This window comes from Mesocricetus auratus, unplaced genomic scaffold (assembly GCF_017639785.1).
Source record: "Mesocricetus auratus isolate SY011 unplaced genomic scaffold, BCM_Maur_2.0 Super-Scaffold_100008, whole genome shotgun sequence".
NCBI lineage: Eukaryota > Metazoa > Chordata > Mammalia > Rodentia > Cricetidae > Mesocricetus > Mesocricetus auratus.
In genome coordinates this window covers 78,829,484-78,836,484 of record NW_024429192.1, presented here as the reverse complement: position 1 = coordinate 78,836,484, position 7,001 = coordinate 78,829,484, and the positions used below count along the sequence as shown (strand labels likewise).

At 48.2% G+C, this 7,001-nt stretch overlaps 1 protein-coding gene across 1 annotated transcript in view; it reads left to right on the top strand.

Moving 5' to 3' along the window:
* Positions 1–4,568: 4,568 nt before the first annotated feature.
* The window catches only part of Mad1l1 (mitotic arrest deficient 1 like 1), a 304,565-nt gene continuing 302,132 nt past the window's right edge, over positions 4,569–7,001 (top strand). Inside the window, exon 1 of the mRNA XM_040751261.1 lies at positions 4,569–4,642. The gene's annotated coding sequence lies outside the window, so the exon portion shown is untranslated. The remainder of the gene's footprint in view (positions 4,643–7,001) is intronic.

The following is a 7,001-nucleotide window of genomic DNA, read 5'->3' as shown; positions in this document are numbered from 1 at the left end:
TGGAGAGTGAAGGATGTAAAAAGGAGGGGGGAAAAAAGCTTCGTGGTGGTGGCCCAGGCCTTTAATCGCAGCTCTCGGGAGGCAGAGGCAGGCGGATCTCTGAATTTGAGACCAGCCTGATCTACGAAGCGAGTTCCAGGACAGTCAGGGCTACACAGAGAAACCCTGTCTCAAAAAAAAAAAAAAAAAAAAAAAAGAACAAAATGGGCTGGAGAGATGGCTCAGTGGTTAAGAGCACTGACTGTTCTTCCAGAGGTCCTGAGTTCAATTCCCAGCAACCACATGGTGGCTCACAACCACCTTGAACGAGACCTGGCGCCCTCTGCTGGCATGCAAGCAGAAGACTGTATACACAATAAATAAATAAAATATTTGAAAAAAAAAAGAACAAACAAAACCCCCAAAACTTGAAGTGGCTGGAGAGATAGATCCGTCATACATTCCAGCAAAACACCCACACACATAAATTTGAGACGAGAATCATGTAAAGAGCCACCCCTTATAGACCCAGAGAGAGGGTGTGGCAGTTGGGTCTGTGCCGTTGTTAGCAGTTCTTTGTGCTATGAAGGCCTCTGCACTGACTCCAGTGGCCTGCTGGGCAGTCCAGGGAAGTGCTCCACTCTGGTTTGGGTAAAAATGGCTGCCAGAGTTCACAAAGGCTTTTCACTGCCAAAAGTCTAGCTAAGGGTATTTGAAACAGTCAGGACATTTGAAGCCAGACTCAAACCTTGGCACCCAGCAGCTGCAGTCACTGTGTAGCTTCCTCAGTGGATCTGTAGAGGGTGATGGAGGAGGTCTTCTAAACCAGAAAGTGTTGATGCAAAACATGACTTTTACCTCAAAGGGGATAAGAGATAGTTTATATTGTAGCCCAATCTGAATGACGGTGGCTCAGAAACACACAAATCCCATGCTTCGGCATCATAGTAGTTTAAGTTTCTGTAGTAAAACTTTCCTTCTTTTTTTTTCTCCCTAGTCAGGTGTATAACCCTGACTGTCCTGAAAATCCCTCTACAGACCAGGTTGGCCTTGAACTCACAGAGATCTGTCTGCCTCTGCCTCCCAAGTACTGGGATTAAAGGCACTGCATTGCTACCACCTAGCAGTCAAGGTACCTTTCAAACACACTGGAAACATTAAGTAGACTTTTTTTTTTTTTTTTTTTTTGGTTTTTTCGAGACAGGGTTTCTCTGTGGCTTTGGAGGCTGTCCTGGAACTAGCTCTTGTAGACCAGGCTGGCCTCGAACTCACAGAGATCCGCCTGCCTCTGCCTCCCGAGTGCTGGGATTAAAGGTGTGCGCCACCAACGCCCGGCCACATTAAGTAGACTTTATAGCTTAGAGAAATATTGGCTTTGTGCCTCAGATGGTATCTGATGACATCTGGCCTTTTAGTTGGTGGATATTAAAGGTTGTCAAGTTAATGCATCCTAAAGGTTTTATCTGTTATTCACAGGATGTTAGGTGAGACACAGAGGTGGGCAGGGAATGGCTATTTAGAGTGTCTAAACAGTCAGAGGTAAGTCTTAATTAGGCTCCAGACCTGCCACCTCCCAAACTGCCTGCAAACAGAAGCTCAATCAGTGCTGCAGACAGTTCAGTTGAAGATACAGTTGCTTTCTGAAGACTTTCCTTCTGTTAGCTGGGTGATAGCGGTGGCACACACCTTTAGTCTCAGCACTTGGGAGTCAGAGATAGAGAAACTCTTGTATCGAAAATTAAAAAAAAAACAAAAAACATACATTGTAAGCATTTTGGACAGATTGGATGGGACAGGTATCTGGTACTCGGGAGTCACACAATACTAAGTGTTACACAGCTTAGATGGAAAGGTAATCTGGACCTCGGGAGCCAAGGACTATCACAGGCCACAGTAAGCATAGCAGCTTGACATCCCTGCCTCAGGGAAAGGCTTCCCCAGTATATCAGCTCTGCTCCAGCAGGAGAGGGTCTTCCAGCTGGGGTTGTTTGCCCAGTGTAGCAGTTTTGCTCTGGGCGAAGTTGCTACAGTTCAGCTCTGCTCCTGGGAGAGTGGAGACTCCGCTCTGCCAGGGAAGGTTTCCCCGGCAATCAAAAGTGTTACAGCCCTGCTCCCTCTGCCCACGGTTGGTCGTCTCTGCTCCACCACAAAAGAAGGTCTTCACCCAAAGCTCATTGAAGGGGTTTATTGGGAGGGAAGAATCCAGCAGAGTGGCAGAGGGCAGCTGAGTAGCAGGAACAGCCACAAGTTGGACAGACACAGGGTTTATATAGGGCTTCCAGGGTGGGGATTGGTCAGATTTTAATCTCTTGCTCAGGGATTGGCTAGTTTCCTGCTCTGGTATTAGGGCCAAAGTGTGTTTGTTTCACTGATCCTTTTTAGTCTTTTGGCTCTAGTTTTAGGGCCAGGGTGTATTTCTTTCACTAGCTCTGACTCCAGGGACAAAGTGTGTTTCTTTGGCACTAGTTTCAGAGTCAGTGTACATTTCTTTGGTTCTAGTTGCAGGGCCAAAATGTGTTTCTTTGACTCTGCTCACTGTGTATTTCTTTGGCTGGACCCTTTTCCCTACATACATCACACACACACACACACACACAGAGTTAAGCCTGGGGTAGTGGTGCATGTGTTAATACCAGCACCCATCCTGAAAAACAAAAACCGAAAAGGATATGCTGCACTGGTATCAGAGATGCACTGTTTACACTGTAATCTAGAAGGTTCCGTCGTCAAGGGTGGGTGATATGTTGCCATCAGTTAGGGTTGACCTTCCTTGCCCTCCCTTCATCTTGCTGCTCAAGGAAGAACCACAGAGCTCTTCTGACATGTAGACCCCTGGGGAAGCTCAGTTTGGATTTCCAGTGGGCACAGGAAAAAGTACAAGACTATAGTAATTTAAGCCAACACTGTTATCACACACATGTAACACAAGTGATTTGGGAGTCCAAGGCAGGATGACCAAGAGTTCTAGGCCAGGGTGGGCAATTTAACGAGACCCGTGGAATTAAAATAAGAAGTGCTGGGAAAGTCTGACCTGGGTGTGGTGAGTTCCATCATTGTCTCAGCTCTAAGTCTTTCCTTGCCTTCAGCTGACACACCATAAATCATTTTTGTGGAGATAAGTTCTTCCTGTGGTTGCACCTGTGGCACAGCCTTTTCTTCTCCTGAGAGGATACCCTTAGGAGGAGTCTAATATCTTGGGGTCCTTTGTTTCAGGGATCTGGTAACCAAAGGGAGAGTCCAGAGGCAGGCCAGTTTCACCAGCACTCAGGAGTTTGTGAGTGGATTTCTGTGAGTTCAAGGCCAACGTGGGCTACCCAGTGAGTTCTAGGCTAGCCTGGGTACAGGGTAAGATTCTATTTCTTGGGTGTTGGAGGTGAGAGATAGTTTATTCTTGAACTAAATGTGAATGATCATGGACTGGAAACAGACTTAGGTTACCCCAAATTCCATGTTTTGATGTGGAAGCAGTGAGGAAGTTTTTATAGTAACAGAACAAAGAAAGTTATGAATCAAGGAACTTTAAAAATACATTGGTGGGGGTTGGGGAAATGGCTCAGAGGTTAAGAACACCAACTGCTCTTCCAGAGGTCCTGAGTTCAATTCTCAGCAACCACATGGTGGCTCATAACCATCTATAATGAGATTTGATGCCTTCTTCTGGCATGCAAGAATACATGGAGGCAAAATGTTGCATACATAATAATAAATAAATCTTAAAAAAATACATTGGTGGTAGCCGGGCTCATGACTTTAATCCTAGCACTTGGAAGGCAGAGGCAGGCAGATCTCTGTGAGTTTGAGGCCAGTCTGATCTACAGAGTCAGTTCAGTGACCAGTCCAGGACAGGCTCCAAAGCAACAGAGAAACGTTGTCTGGAAGAAACAAAACAACAACAACACATTGGTGGTGGGGCTGGAGAAATGGCTCATGGGTTAAGGGCACTGGCTGCTCTTCCAGAGTCCTCAGGTTCAATTCCAAGCAACCACATGAAAGGTCACAAACATCTGTCACTCCAATTTCAGGGGATCTGTCATCCTCACCTGGTGTCCGAGGGCACTATGCATGCACACAAAACACCCATACTAAATACTAAAACATAAAAAAAAAACATTGGTAGAAACATTAAGTAGGTGTTTTCAGTAAGGCAGAGAAATCACAGCTATGTGCCTCAGATGCTGATGATGAGTCTTAAGCCTTTTGGTTGGTAGAAACTTTTGTTTTTTTTTAAACATATCCCAAGAGGTTTTTATCCATTAGTCACAGCAACAAGCTAACCAACCAAAACCCCAAAACGTTGCCCGTGTATACAGAGTAGCAAGATTCAGGGAAAATTCAACTGTTTGAAAATTAGTTCCCTCCGCATGTCGTGCTATTCCACATATTACGGAGCACTCAGTTGCGGTGAAAGTGTTCCTTGTGGGCCCGCGGGACACCCAGGCCCAATTTTGGTTCCAGGTCTCTTGGCAGGACTCTGAGGGGTGTAGAACAGCTGTTTGTCCTCACGCATCAACCTCTGGACAAACCTGTTGCGCACGTACTCTTTTCTTTACGGGCCGCTTTCTCAGATCTCGCGAGACCCGAGGGGAAGTATCGCGAGACGTGGGCGCCGGCGGAGAGGAGGGAGATCCGAGCGTCGGCTGCGGCGCTGGATTGCTCTGCTGAGGTTAGTGACAGAGTGTCGGGGTCTGCGTGTCGGGTTGCTGCGCGCGCTGACGGAGCGCAGAGCTGTCCGCCGCGATCGGGCATGGACACAGCCCGAGTCGGCTCCTGTCGCGCGCCTCCCCTTTGCAGGGTCTCCAGTGTCGCGCTCCCGGGGCGGGGGTGGCTGGCCTCTCACCGGTGTCCCGCTTCAGAGCGTGGGGAGGCGTGCCTGGACCGGGGGTGGGGGCGGCGTGGCCTGTGGACTGAAGGGCTCAGGGGTCGTAGTCTTACCGCCTTGCACCCTGGAGGTCTGGGAGATCGAACTCAACTTGATAGCCTTGGCGGCAAGCCCCTGTAAGCGCTGGATCATATCCCAAGCCCACTTTATTCGTTTGTTTTTGGTGGTACTGGGGATTGGACATAGGACTTAATGTATGTTAGGCAAGCGGTCTGCCACTGAGCTATGTCTCCAGCCCTTTAAAAAATTTAGTGTGTGTGTGTGTGTGTGTGTGTGTGTGTGTGTGTGTGTGTGTGTGTGTGTGTGTAGGAGGACACCTTGCAGGAGTTGATTTTCCCCTTTCACCATATGGAAGGATGGAACCCTACTTGCCTGGTTTGACCTAAAGTGCATTACAGACTGAGCTGTCTGTAGTCCCCATTCCTCTGAATCTCAACCCCCAGTACTTCGTGCATGCTTAGTGCATTCACTCTAACCCATTCTCGGCTCTCTTCTTAATCTTTGTTTTGTAATAAGTCTTCCCAAGTTTTCCAGATGGCCTTGAACTTTTGTAGCCTCAGCAGACCTTGAACTTTCGACCAACCCTTGAATTTGCCTCAGCCTCCTGAGTACCTGTCATGACAGACCTGTGTCACCAAGGAGTGTACCTGTCAGCTAGTGTCCTGGGAGGTTCTGCTGTCTGGAAGTTCAGGATTCTTGTCCAGGGGTTACAGCTTTAGATAGCTCTGTAGTGTTGTAGCTCCTGAAACCGCAGCCCTTCATATTAGTGTGTTAGGGGCTGCTGAGTTCTCGGTTGGCCAGAGCGAGGAGGACAGAGAGTGTGGCTTTCATTTGATCTTGGAGAGCAGAGGTCTGCTTCTTCCCACTGTGTCTGTCACCCATGTGGCTCGCCAGCTTTTGCTTTGCCGTGCATATAATTGGGGTGTACACCAAGGTACTGGTTAAAGGGGAAATTCAAGCTAAATGTCTTTCTTTTTTTTTTCTTCATTTTTTGAGACAGGGTTTCTCTGTAGCTTTGGAGCCTATCCTGACACTTGCTCTGTAGACCAGTCTGACCTCGAACTCACAGAGATTCACCTGCCTCTGCCTCCCAATTGCTGGGATTAAATTTGTGCCCCCACCTCCACCCAGCATATACCCTATTCTTAAAAGCCCTCACATGTGAACGTAGTGTCACGGTGTGGGACTCAGATCTGTCCTCCATGTGAGTCATGGGGCACAAAGTCAGGTCAGCAGGCTTGGTGGCAAGGTTTATCCTATAAGCCATTTCTCCAGCCCCTCACCAGGTAATTCTCACAACCCTCACAGTATTAAAGTTACAGCCATTCCACACTGATCCCACCATTCCAAACTCAGAAGAGCACTGGGCTGGGGTTGACCAGCATCCGGCAGTGTCCTCTGCCTTTACAGTATCTACTTCTCTCCACTTGACTAGTCGCCGTCTGTCCCTGCTTGCCATTCCAGAACCTTGGCACACTTGTCTCTTGTTTGTGTGCTCCAGCTTTCCATTTTTCCTAGCTCCTGGCTTCAGTCTGACAGTTGGATGCTGCCCTTTGTCCTCATCAGGTCTCTTAGGAGCGCCCTGGACCAGCATGGCCATGGGAATGCAGCCGTCCTGTTATCATGGCCCGTGTCAGCCTGGATCAACATGTACATCTTCTCCCTCCCTGGCCATCTCCACTACTGATCTGAAAAGAGCCTCAGACTTTCCCTTTCTCTAGTCACTGGCTATTCCTTCAGAAAGCCCACAGGCAGCTGTTGCCTGTCTCCAGCCCAGTCACATAAGTTTCTTCTGGCTACTAACTCACCTTTTGTGCAAGGCCTCACCTTGTCCTCTTTCCTGCTGGGGTGGGGCTGGGCATTTCCTCCCAGGTCCTTCTCACTTCCTTGCCTGGGACTCTTCCTCTCCCTGTAAAGTCACCCTCACATTCTCCCCTGCAGTCACCACAGCATCACTCTGAAAGCTCTCCCTTTTTTAGATGTTCATATGCACAGTGCAAGAATTACCTATTTTACTGCCCTTTATTTCCCTGTAACCTACCATCAGTACCTCAGCTGCTTTTGCAACCTGGCTGCCCTTGGAGATGCTTAACTGGTTCTCAGTCCACTGACCTCAACCTTTCTTTCTTTAATTTAATTCTTT